Below are 13,078 nucleotides of genomic sequence, written 5' to 3'. Positions count from 1 at the left end.
GCGATATTGCTATGCCGCCGATCAAGCTCAATATTCTTTATTTGCAGTATTATAGTATTTTTGCGTTATTTTGTGGACTTCTGTGGACATTATTTTGAAAATATGGTGCATTCATGTATTGTGTACGTATGTAAGAGAGTGTATCATTTAAATCCAAATTTAACTTTTCACCGGTAAATACAAATAATTAGGGTTATTACTATATCCTATTCTCTGTAGATCAGAGGCGTATCTAGACATAAAAAATAGCAGATCTCTAAATTATATTTTTAGGTTTATTTTTTAAATCACATATTTATTATGTTTTTTAAATCATATATTTATTAATTAAATTATTTGTAGGAAAAAGGTACATGGTGCATACTAATTACCGATAAGTTAATAACAATTTCTGTTTCTCTTTTAAGAAAGGGTATTGAATGTAAAAAATTAAATTTAAGTTCTATAAACCGCCTGTAATTTATAAACAACATCTATTTTCGAAAAACCGTACTTTCTTATAAGAATAAATCTAATCTAGGTACCTATTTGGGTTTGACAAACCATTATCTACCTTTTATGAAAATTTTATTGGGGTGTACCAAAGATGGAATTTTGCGGCCTTACTTTTTTTGTTGCCGTTACAATTTTATACGGCTTTTGTTTTAAATTTTGGTTGCTATACTGTAAATGGACATCTTTTGAGATACATATTATTAATGTTCTTATTACATGAATTTTATGACTTTCTTACATTTTATTGTATTGAAATTCTTTGCACATGCACTTTTTATTATTTATAAACAATATTAATTTTCCTTTGCAAACAAGAGAAAAAAACTAAATATTTTTTAAACTAAGAACCGTTTACTAAACAATCACCATTTTATTTTATTTATGATTTTGTAAAATTATCGCTAGTCTTTTCTGATGACTGTGTATTATAATATCAAATAATTTTGTTTAGATATACACATACCGTATGATCGAATAAAAACGGCGTCCAGTTGGCTTGGAAATGACGCTCCATGACATTTCCTATATAAATTTACATATAAAATGACAGCGATCTTCATTTCATAGCCATCGCTGACGCCGTTTTTATTCGATCATACGGTATAATATACATCTTATATTTTCAGTTCTGATTTACTGTGTTTGAAACATCCCTAAAATGAAAGTTAAGGTAAATAAATGTTGAATTTTCTTACTTCTTATTTCCTCATTAATGAACAATTGTGAACTAATAAAAATTATAAGGCACATTTTAAATTTTATTCACTGTTTTTTATTGTAGTTGTAAAATTCATATATATAATAATAAAGTTTTTATTATTTTATATATAAAATATTGTGTTATTAGGTTAAAATAACTATTTTATTTTGTTATTGCTAATAGAGTGAACCTCATTCGCCGGAGACGAACAAGGTTTGGAACAGGATATTGAAACTGCATTTACTAATACACCTAAAATTTGATATTTTATTTAATAAAATAAAGTAAAAAACGCTTATTAATTTTTTAATCGTTATTCTTATGTGAAAAGCCATCTTATAATAAAAAATTATGCCGGTTTTTATTTCATTTCGCTATCCTCCCTCAACTTATTTTTACAATGCGACAAATATGTAAGATGTAAATTTTATTATTATTTTATTTTAATTTATTATACAATTATTGTTATTTCCTTAAAATACTTTCGGTCGATCGGCACGCCACTGGAAATTGATCTCAAACGTCTAATCTTTGTACACACCTACATTGTTGCCATCGAGCAGATACCCCTATTTCCTTCTCTATCCATTCTCTCTTGCACTCGTTGATTTTCGCAAACCAATGTGTGATGAAGCTTTAGAGCGTTTTATGAATGGATCATTGTATCTCCCGAGTTTAAATATCTTTGTGGAAGACACACTTGTCAAATATGTGTATTGTATAGCATTGTCGAAAACTGTGCCGAATGTTGGTTCCAACGTAGGACGCATCGTGTAGGGCCGGTTTTAGTCGAATACAGGTATAAATTGACTGTTAAAATTGTTACTTTGAATGTGGTAGACAATGATTTAGTATTAAAGCTAAAAGAGTTTCCATACTTCCATTGTCTTTATTTATTTTGCTTACACAACGTCTCGGTCAGTGATACTTCTGACCGAAACGTTGTGTAAGCAAAATAAATAAAGACAATGGAAGTCCGAAACTCTTTTAGTTAAAACTGTTAACTTGCTATAGAGGATATCCCAATCCGATATGCATCCAGTGTGCATTCAATTTTGAATCATTGAAGTTTTTTTTTCAATGAAACGAAAACAATAGGCAACTAAACTACGTGTCAGAGACATTGATCCATCCCTCGTCGCCTTCCCGATACCCCGTCGCTTGTTCCATTCTTTATGGGGCGACTGTCCGACGTTTCGGGCATCTGGATGGCGTCAGCCGTAAATTTCACACGGCCGCAGAATGTATGGAAGAGAAAAGAGTCGGTTTTGCCGCTCCCCTCTCTCCCAGTCGATCGGTTTTGACACATGCAGTGTTTACATGGCGGCGAGTACCGCCGGGAAAGGTCCCGCTTGGGTATGTGTGGGTGCCGGTGGCGCCAGGACATCGACAAAGAATCCTGGCAGTGACGTAGCTGGAATTGAGGAGGCGGTTACCGTATTGAATTTTTTTATCTACGTTATTTTTAAGTTAATTTAAACGAAAGTTTTTAGTTTAAAATAAGAAAAAAAGTTGTGTTGGCGAGTCATTTTTTCTGCAGTTTGCCTGTATTTTACAGTTTTTGTCTAGAATAATAATATTTTTTTTTCAGATAGAGATAAAAAAATTGGAAAAATTCCTTTATTTTGAAACTATAAGAACTGCCTACCAACTTTTTATTAACATATTTTAGTATGGGCGGCTATACGTGCCTCCCGGCGCCAATTTTTTCCAATTTATTTTTGTAATCTGTACTTTTTCTGTTTCCTCAATAGCCTGCAAATTTTGTAGAATAGGTACCACCCAAAATACACACTTTTATGCAAATGCCTAATTATGTTAACACTTAAATTTATTTAAGAAGAGAAAAATGTTGTACCTAACCAACAATTAGTATTTATAGTAATTTACAGTAATTTTGTTAAATTATACGAATATTCTCTTTGATTATTCGTTTAAAATAAATATGACAGTGTCCTCCAATGAAAATGCGAGGTACTAACTTTAATAATTCTCATTCTAAGCTGGCAACTGAGCTAGATGCTTTACCTAGACCGTTATTCAGAAGCTACAAATATATCGGTAAAAACATGCATGAAAATTTACTTCCTAGCACACTACTATAAAATATTGGTACACAGGTACAGTATCAAGTTTATTGTAGTGCTTTTATAAACGCGTATGGCACAGAACGTTACACAGAGCATGGGAGAACGTTACACCCGAATGGGGTAGCTGTGGCAACACTGCCGTTACCACTTTATCTGACGCTGGCTCGTGTGTCATGGCCTTGAATTTTTACTCCCAACGCGCGTAAAGAAGTTTCACACATTACTTAAACTTACTAATTCTCATTTAACTAATTTATCTCACATGAGCTTGTTGTAATGATTTTTGATGACTCAAGAAATTATAAACGTATATACTCGTATTATGCCAAAACGCCATTTTGAAATCCAGGCTTGACGCCACCACTGTGCCTGGATTTCCTCATGTGAGGGCTATCTCGTCTAGCGTTAAATAAACCAGATGACCCATCGGTGGCGCTGCTGTAATGGACCACGAAATGGGAGCATTGTGCGTGTAATAATCCTCTCACCTCGCCGCATAAAGAGTTATTGTTGCTAGTTTGGGTACGAAATAGTTTTTAATATTGGTATTATCGATAATATTTAGTGATGCTACGAGCTACTAATATCACCATCTTAAGAACGGATTAATTTTAAACTAAGAACTATCTGTTAAAGAACTTCTTGTATTTCTATAATGTATGTCTTGTATTCAAGTTTATTTCAGTAGAATGTTTTGAGAGAGGGGTGTCTCGTTTGAGTAAAAAAATGTACATGTATTATACTGCCAAAATATAATTTTACTGCCAAGCGACTGCCAATGACTGCGAAGGAGACTGTCTATGACTTACAGTCGACTGTCGCAAGTCTGATGCCAGCGACTGCCAAGAAACTGTAATGTAATTCCCACAGTCAGACACCCCTCGGGTTTGGTTCTGATAGATGTCAATCTAGAAAAAAATTACTTTATTTGTCACTTGATCAAAAATCTACCAATAAAATATTTCTGTGTCTTTACTTGTGTCTTAACACAAACTTGCTCCACCAACAAAAAACTATTTTAATATCTCCAGATATTTTTCGCAACAAATTATCAAGATCAAGAAACAAAAAGCAATATTAAGGATATGAATATTAGGTATTTACAATTTTATTATAAGTATATACCGTATGATCGAAAAAAAACGGCGTCCAGTTGGCTGGGAAATGACGATCGATGACATTTCCCATATAAATTTACATATAAAATGACAGCGATCTTCATTTCATAGCCATCGTTGACACCGTTTTTATTCGATCATACGGTATTTGTTTACAGATATAAACACTGACAATAAGATAAAATATCATATGACAATATTTTGTCATTAACAAACAAGGTTTTTCCATATATGGAATATGTATCTACCTTAACCTGATATTTAAAGAAATAAAAATTAAAAAAATTTAACAAATATTTAAAGTAAACGTTACCATTTACGCAAAAAACCTAAAGGACTACATTATCGAAAAAGATAACCTATATGAATAAGAGATGGAGGTAAAACTATAATTTTCTACCAACGTGAAGCCTCCTTTGGACTCAAGAAAATACATTTAGGCGCTGCAAAACTACCACTACATAAAATTCTATGTTTCATAGAAGCCACGTATTTGAAACTCACACGAAATTTATAGGATTACGAGTGCTGTAACATTATGTAGAATATTTAGATTGTTTAGGAGGGGAGTTAATCACCGCGACCCTATACAGATCTATTGTGTTCGCCTTTCTTGAGTTTTAACGGGTTATAACTCATCATACAGTCTCAGGGCTTTAACAAAAGCCAGTATCTGGGACTGCTCCACAGAGGCCAGCTCTCCATCCTCAACATCAGCCGTACCAAAGTTCATGGCACGAACGGTCGTCGTCTCGGCGCATTCAGTGATGAAGTGTTCTGGTGTTTCCCCATTTTCCCCACAGAATCTGTATTCGCCATTGTTTCTTAGCTTCAGCCTACTGAGGTGTTCGTCGAGGAGACAGTGTCCTGTAAGCTTTATCCATTAGACAAGATAGCTGCCTAGGACGACAAGATGATGGGGGGCAGCAATTTATAAGTGAAAATAACTCGGAAAAAAATATTTTCGTAAATAAAACCTACTGCCCCATTTGAAAAAAAAAATTATAAATTTACCATTATTATCTTGTTGGATTTACTTTGTTTTATGTAAATTTAGCAAAAAAATATTTTTTTTCCCTAAAATTACATTTATTTTCCGAAAAATATATAAAATCATCCTTTAATATTGCATCTCTGTATATTTATGAAACATAATAATATTACGAACAACTTTTCTCTTTGACTCTTTTCGATATTTGGCCTCCTAACACAAATTTTTACATATGTAAAGGAAAATTTAATTTTTTAATTTTTTTTATGAATTTACCATCATGGTAGTTCATCCCAAGTAGCAGAGGAAGGAGAAAAAACCATTGACCACGGAAAATTAACCACTATTTGGTTGAATTTTACTTATACTTAACTTAATAAATTTCTTGTAGGGAATAAAGTGCGAGAAGTCTAAAAATGAGGTCGTAAACTTTATAATAACCTAAAATTATGCCTTTGAAAAGTAGCAACGTTGGAGTTAGCTGGCATTGTTAAAGTCTAGTTACTGATAACCTATTGAGGGCATTAAGACTACAGGGACTTAAAGTAGGTCAAATTTTACCTTATTATAACCTCAAATTTGTTTCGGGGGTCGAAGGCATTGTTTGGTTTTCAAGTTAGGTTAAAATTTAGTTGTTAATAACTTTAAATGGGACCTTATTTGGAGGAGTTCAAATTAGGTTCAAAATTTAATTTATTTCGACCTCATAAGCCGCTATTATGCTTCAAAGGTAAAAGTAACTTAGTTTTTTGACTTGGAAGAAAGTCAGACATACGGCAGGTTAAAAATTATCTTTTTCAATTTCCTCGGGGTAATTTCTGTTTAAAATAGTTTTCGAGGGATTATTACGTCATAGGTCATAACACATTACCTTGTTCCCACTGGTGGGGAACGAAAGAATATTCAATGCGTTTTTTTTTATTACCGACACAATCTTAAACGTGTCCATTATGTGCAATAAAAACAAAAAGTCCTCTATAATAACACGCACAAACCCAAAACACAAAACTTTTAAAAATAATAAGCAAAGAAAACTAATTTGGTTTTCTAGTTAGTGTTATATATACTTTAGGCCAGTTCTGTAAGTGCATCGGCCAGCAAAAGGATAAAAATTTGACATGTCACGTGACTCTCAATAAAGATTCTCATTTTAGGACACATGCTTACTGTGAAAAGTTAATCGGATTGCTCGAAGATGTAATTACCGAACTTAGCATAAAATATCATTGACAAATGTCACTCAAAGGAAATAAAAGTTTTCTATTTGACCGGCGATACTCCAACAATGTAGTCAAGACTTCGACCTAATATAGTCCATTTTTTAACTTGCACCTCGAAGGAAAAATACCTTAAGCAAGAAATTTTGACCTTTGAGGTTATTAATTTAAAGAAATCTTAACCTCAAAAAAGAAAGCGGACTTTAAGGTTTTAAAATTATGGAAAACATAACTTCATAGACGAATAGTTAAAAACACCATTAGCGGCCATTTTCTTATCCAATTTGTTTTCAAAACATATTTTTTTGTGATATTGTTCTAAACTATTGAGATTGTGATATTATTGTAAACTACCACAAGTTAAATTAACTAATTAAGGACTTTAAAAGTATACCAAGGAAGTTAGCTGAAAAAAAGTTAGGTTAGAACCTTGAAAGTAACGATTTATTTTAAAATTAATTGTTCAAAATACATAAAATTTTAATGGCGAATAATTTTTTAGGGCCTATCATATTTACATATTTACATCTCACAGAAAAATTTTCTCCGCACACTAATAAAAATTAGGGTAAATTTACATTACTTTTTCACAGACAATTTAGAGTTTTTTTTACATAAAAATAATTAGGAAGGTATTTCTACATATGAGTAATTGAATATTTACAAAATGCATGGTAAAAATACATTTTATGTGTATTTTTACAAGGCTGCATGTAATATTTCTTCTATTATACGTAAATTTACATGAAAAGTACAGGCTACTATGTAGAATCACAAAATACAATGTCGTCCACTGTCAATAGAGACTGAATTGTATTAGGTCCGCCATCACTATAGCACTTGTCGTTTTGGGTGATACAGCTACACCATTTAACTTTATTGGACAAATCAATATTATTTGAATTAATAGTCTAGGTGAAAATGAAAGGTAAGTTGTTATTAATAAGTTATACATATATATATTATACATTATAATACAAAATGTTTAAAACTCTGTAAACAAAAATAATATTTAGAAGTTATAGGGCTGCGTGTGAATCTATATATAGTATTGGAAGAGAGATATGAAAGATAATTATTGAATATAGTTCAGAAAGGAAACTTTGATATCATCTTTATGGCAAATAACAAAATAGAAACGAGAAAAAAACGTAACTAACAAACAAGGAAAATGTGGAAATTTCGATGAACAAAATTTATCGAATTCGGTTTTAATAAGGTATGTATGACAAATACGTTTACAAAATAATTTATACAATACTTGTTTGTAGTAGGGTCAGATCCAAGAGTATTATCTCGGCTTATTCCTTTTCTAGTCACTTTCATACTGCAAATATGTACAAATATGTAAGTATTACAAAAACTTAGTTCTAAAGCATTATATTTTTACAAGTATTGTTAAATTTCCTAAATATTTTTTTAGAAAAAGAAAAGATATATGAGGATTCATTTTTTACTGAAAGGTATTGGCGTGTTTAGGCCTCCAGTTAAGAATGGGACATTTTTCTAGGAAGCTGTAGTAACCCTAGATATGATTCAAAAGCTTAATGTAAAACTTCATCTGAATTTCGACATACTCGTAGAAGCAAAATGTATCTCAGAAGGTAATTTTTTAATATGAAATATAGCATTCATTCACAAATTAAATTGGAAGACATGAAATCTTGAACTAATTCTGTTTAAATTGTTTTATATTCAATAATATAAAATATTTTATATTTTTTTAAGTCATCTATTCTCGATATTTTTGATTTGTGTTTAAATATCTTTTTATGGAACTATAACACTGAAAGTTAATAGATATTTAAATAATCCAATGAGTTTCTTTTATAAACACCTTTTGGATGCAATTTACCAATTCCTAGCTCCTGGTCATATTCATTCATCTATAGTGTAATAATACATGGTAAATACACATTAAATCGGACAGAGTAAAAACAGTTACCCGTCCATATAATGTAAAAATACACTAATGTAGTAAAAATACATAATCTTAAGTGAACTTAGTCGTATAATTAAGACACACTAAAGAAGTATAAGTACATTGTAAGATTAAATACCAAATGCATTTCTACATTTTAATTTTACACGCCAAAAATGTAAAATTCCAGACAAGATGGAATTTTACACATATTTGTGTGGCATAAAAGTAACCAATGATCTAATGTGTATTTTTACATATTTTTTTTATCAGTGCAGACATAATTATCTTGCGAATCCAGTAATCCACTTCTTACCAATAACTTATTTACATTTACTAGGAAGTGCATATATGTAGGTATTTCATCCATATTGGATTAATGTTCAAACGGCCATGCCATGCATCAGTTATTACTACACTTGTTTGTCTTCCTGGTTCATTATTGCGAAATTCATTTACATACACATATTAAAAAGAAAAATGCTTTACCTTATTCTTTCTCTTTCTTTCCCATGTTAAAATGTAGGTAGTATAAATTAGGACTATTTTTAGTAAAATTTACCTCTATTTTACCATATTATGACCGCAGGTCGGCTATTTTTGACTTCATAGCCCATATTTCATGCAAGACATTATAACCTGTTAACCTGTTTTTAACTTCCAAATTACTTTAGTTTTATACCCCACTTTGGGAATTTTAACGTCAATTCTTGGATATTTCGACCCAGTTCCAGTTGGTCAATAATAGTCCAGGTGGTTAATTTAACGTTATTTTAACTTCAAATGTTTGTTGAAATAACATAGGTTCGCATAACATAGGTGTATTTTTTTAAAAAGCTACTATTTTTAAAACTCAATAAAAAAATTGTATCCTGTATTAGGCGTAAAAAAATTTACTGGAATTTTTATTAGTGAGAGGGGGCGGCAAAACAGTGGTGCCTAGGGTACCAATATACTTTAACTCGGTCCTGCCTGTAAGAAACCCCGTGACAATCCAAAGATTATTTTGTACTTAAATCAAGGAAAATCTTTGATTTTTCTCGCTCGTAAGTTTTGAGAAACTTTTTCGAGCGTTTTAGACTATTGGAGGACTCCCATTACAGGTTCTTCAGTTCCGATTTTAGTTGATTTCCGCTTGGAGCTGTAACATTAACTTTGCAATAACACCTCCCTGCAGGAAAGTTTTAGTGATTTGTCGATATATCTGGGAACTATCACATTTAAAAAAGGGAATCAGTGAAAATGTGGTAACTAAGATTTTGAAAATTTTACAGTATAGAGCATAAAAAAGGTCTTTTAGTGTAATTTAACAATCCTCACAGTGTCGTAACTGTAACAGCAAAGATTTTATCACAGTGTCGTAACTGTAACAGCAAAGACTCTTATCACAAAATACATCTACATCTACGTAAGTGTATTCTGTGTTCTTATGCTGTAGCGAACTAAATAAATGGCGTATCTAACAAAAATTAATTTTTTAGATCACAAAGACGTTTTTTTCGATCTGCTGTAAAATTTTCAAAATCTTAGTTACGGCCCTTTGTGTGGAAGGCGACGATATGTTTTTTTTTTCAATGTTGAGTTAAATACTTTAATTTTCAATAATTATTCTCTTTTGAAGCACAATTTCATAAAATTTAAAATAGAAAGTAGAAAGTAATAGCATAAAATCGTGCTTATACTTTGTATATTTTATAACCTTTACAACTTTTACCTTTGATCGACTTATCACAAAAACAGATCACTTCAGAAAAAAAGTCATTTTCCGATAAAAAAAATGTCTTTAATCGATCAGCTATAAAACGAAACAAACTTTCCTATTTTTAAGCTTACCTCCCTTCCGTGGCGTGGGAAATCATGGGACAAATTCTAAGTGGGCTGTTAAGATAAAATACGATGTAATAATTTGCTTTTACGTAGATTTTCTACCCCAAGCTATATTACTTTCACCGGAAGATATTTTAGTGTTCTTAGTTTAGGCCCTATCTGTAGATGGTGGTTTAGCTATAAATAACATGCACTATTTAAATGCACTTTCCTTATTACTCTATTATTCCACCCTAATATCCCATACTAATTAGTTATCGTAAACATTTTACAAATATTTAAGGAAAAACAAAACACAAGTATGATATGAAATTATCAATTACTCTGAGGAAAAACTTTCATCGCGTTTATAATCTCAAAACATCTAAATTACATAAAATTTAAAAGATCTTTGATATTATTTTTGTTCTAGTGGCTCAGAAAAGGATTTACAGTTTAAAACTATATTCGATATATAGGTTTTTAAAGGAGTATTGTTGTCCCACAGAGACAGGTATGAAAGGTCTAAATAATATGATTTGTCAGAAACGTGGATTTTTTAGTAGATTAAAATTCTTGAGTTTAATTTTACCTAAAATCCAAAATAGAAACAACTATATAAAGATCTCGTTGCAGCGATAAACTTTTGGAGTTGGCAGGAATGTCTGCCGCACAATTCAGAAACCTGTTGAAAAGTCCAAAAACGGCATTTTTCGCAATCGAGGTTTTAAAGTTTTTGAGGAATTTTAGCTTGTAGTTTCATTATTTTTGTAATAAAAAATTTGAAAAAAAGGATACAGTATATCATTATATATTTTTTTAATTATGTTTACAAAAAAGTATTGTATTTAAATAATATAAAGGTGTTATTAGTTTTAGACTTACTTATTTGTTATGCTATGCCTCTGGCTATGCCATTCTCAATTCAGAAACCATGTAAGTCATGTTATGGTTCTTTAGAATTTTAAATTTCACACGGTTATCTTAGCAAGTCAACATATAGCTATTCTTTTTTAAAATACATCCTTCAAATATACTTAACGGAAATAAAGTAACTCAATATACTAAAACTAATAAAATGTATTTGCCTATATTTATTAACATAATATATATATAACGGATATGTTTTAATTATTAATTATTAAAACTATTCTTTTTAAAAATAACTGTTACTTGTTAAAAATATTTGTACGGTGGCTATATATTTATACTAAACTTAATAAAAACTCAACTTTTTATTCCATAATATATACCAAAACTAAAATGATCTACTCAGTCTCAAGCGAGATTTCGTATATAATGTCTTTACTATGTTCTCCAGTCGGTAACTCTTCCCAAGAGAAATGTTTTTTCGTGGATTCATGTGTATTGCCAAATCCTGTAAAATCTTCTCTTTTTTTCAGTGTTAATACCCCTACAAAAAATGCTTTGTTGTAACTTATTTCTAAACATATTTGATAAGTTCATTCATTATAAAAGAAATGATAAAACTATATTGGTTACCTGGAACAAGAAACTGCCTCTGGGAGTTGGACCTTAAACCTTGGTTTGAGAAAAGAAACTTCAGAGTATTCCTCCTGTTCTAGTTCTTTTTTAAAGAAAAGTCTTTTCGATCCATATGGAATGAACATTTTATTTCCTGTAATTTTGGAACAGAGCAGCTATCCTTTTTTCTTCCTTGGCACCCATTTGTAAATTTCCTAAAGTCTTCATAACGAAGACTGATGACATGATTTTTTATTTGAGACCTTAGTAGATTTCTAAAGATCTTAAAAGTGTTTCTGCTGCTTGTTCATTTTCCTATTTGTCAATGAACGGAGTCTGCCTTCATGAAGCTGTGACCAGGTTCAAAGTATTTAAACAATAATAGTTCTAGGCCCCATGGTTCATTTACAAACGTTACACAGGAGGTAAACAACACCCAGTTTTTATTTTGGGAGGTACAATTATCCCATAAAATTACATGTTTATATATTCTGTAGCCTTTATCATGTGCTAATAGGCTGATGTAACATCCGGACTATTGCGGCCCATAATAGCTTCATGCCACAGGATGCACATATTTTTCCATACACCTTTTTTAGATTTGCAAAAGTTTCGTGAAAAATCACAAGCCTGCTGACAAAATAGGAGTTTTTTATAGTCATTTTTGGAATAATTATAACTTTTTGCATATCGACAGCATACATTTCTGTAGTAGAATTAATACTTTGATCAGCATCGCCCATGTATTTTTCTCTAGCTACCCTATACCTTTTTTGGTGTTTCTGGTATTCCATGCATATTTGACAATCCTAACTAGTTTTTGCTATTTTAGTTGGATACTATTTTCCATATCCTCTGGTGACTTAACACTTTCAACCACAACATTTTCAAAAGTAGTTGCGTTTTCATCATGGCTATGCTGCTTGAATTTTGAACAACTACCACATTCATCTTGCGTTGGTACAGAAAATCCAATATTCTCCTTAGTAAATATTTTTCGATACGTCTCGTATGTAACTTTATTATCTATGTTTTTTAGAATTATAAATACATACTATGAATTGAAAGATCTGCTGTTAAATACCTTCTATTAGGGGCATGTGATAGATTGTAGTGTGATGGTTGTGGATGGTATGAATTAATGTGTTCTTTTACAAGTTCATAGTTTTTGTCTCCTATTTGTTTCATACGTTTCTTAGTGTTTTCTCCTCTTTTATCCTTTAATAATGGAAAGTCCATCACAATACGTAACTGG

Source organism: Sitophilus oryzae, unplaced genomic scaffold (assembly GCF_002938485.1).
Source record: "Sitophilus oryzae breed Bouriz unplaced genomic scaffold, Soryzae_2.0 scaffold_1241_pilon_pilon, whole genome shotgun sequence".
NCBI classification, from domain to species: domain Eukaryota; kingdom Metazoa; phylum Arthropoda; class Insecta; order Coleoptera; family Curculionidae; genus Sitophilus; species Sitophilus oryzae.
The sequence above is the reverse complement of the archived record's forward strand: the minus strand, read 5'-3'. Positions refer to the sequence as shown.